Raw genomic sequence first — 1,068 nt, forward strand, 5'->3', positions numbered from 1 at the left:
ATGCAGTTATAGCTCTATTCTTTCTTTTTTATTTGATGTTTTTTCATCATGAGAAAATGTGTACATTCATGCTCATGATGATTTTCTGATTATTTTATCCTTGTTATTATCAGATAATGATAATGGAGGTTGAAACCAAAAATCAGCCTCATTACCTGATTATCTGATTCTTTATCTAAAGGAACCTAATCTGGAGATAAGGTCAAGGGTATATTAGATGGAACAAATACTGTAAAACAACATTTATTTCATCTGCACGTAGAGTTTCTGAGAAATGAAACAGGAGTTTACCTCTGCTTTAGCCAGAAAGAAAAGAATAGTCAAATTAATCTTGTAGACATGAAAAAATAGATTTAAGAAAACAAATGCCTTTTTAAAACCTTTGAGCACATTTGTACTAATTTACTTCCAATTGCTATTCTGACTTCGAAGTGTTTTCTTTTACAAGTTTACAAAATCAGCCTTCATATGGACTAGGTACCTTTTTTTTTTCCAATTTTCCTGTAATTTTTTATTTATAAATAAATAATCATACTACTCTAAACTTTACTAATTTAGTCAGATAAAATTCAACTTTTAAGTAATTAGTACAGAATGCATACTTTCAGAAGCCTTCAGACAGGTTTGTGGGATACACAATCATAAATATCAAAGGGTAAACTAGAAATTTAGGAGTACTAACCTAACCTTTTAAATTTGATGGACAAGAAAACCATCTGAGCCGCTGTCAGATGCATGACCTGGAATGATTTGAACAACAATTTCACATATTTGTATCCTTATACTATATACATATCATAAAAATATCTTACCTGTCAAGACTTTTAAAAGGATACTTTGACTTTTATGAAAATTAGTTATAACCATTATAAGACAGACATTTTCTTTACGGAGAAGTTGGATTTTTATGTTACTAAAATTCTGATAATGTTAACCATTAACATTTCCATATTCCTTTAAGTTTACCAAATATTTTCATATTTATTATCTCTGTTGATCCTTAAAACAGTGTCGGTAATACCTATGAGAGAGGTAGGAGTTAAGATTCGTTTGGTTGCTGGGCAGAAC

This window comes from Trichechus manatus, unplaced genomic scaffold, assembly GCF_000243295.1.
Source record: "Trichechus manatus latirostris isolate Lorelei unplaced genomic scaffold, TriManLat1.0 scaffold00036, whole genome shotgun sequence".
In the NCBI taxonomy this organism is placed as follows: Eukaryota; Metazoa; Chordata; class Mammalia; order Sirenia; family Trichechidae; genus Trichechus; species Trichechus manatus.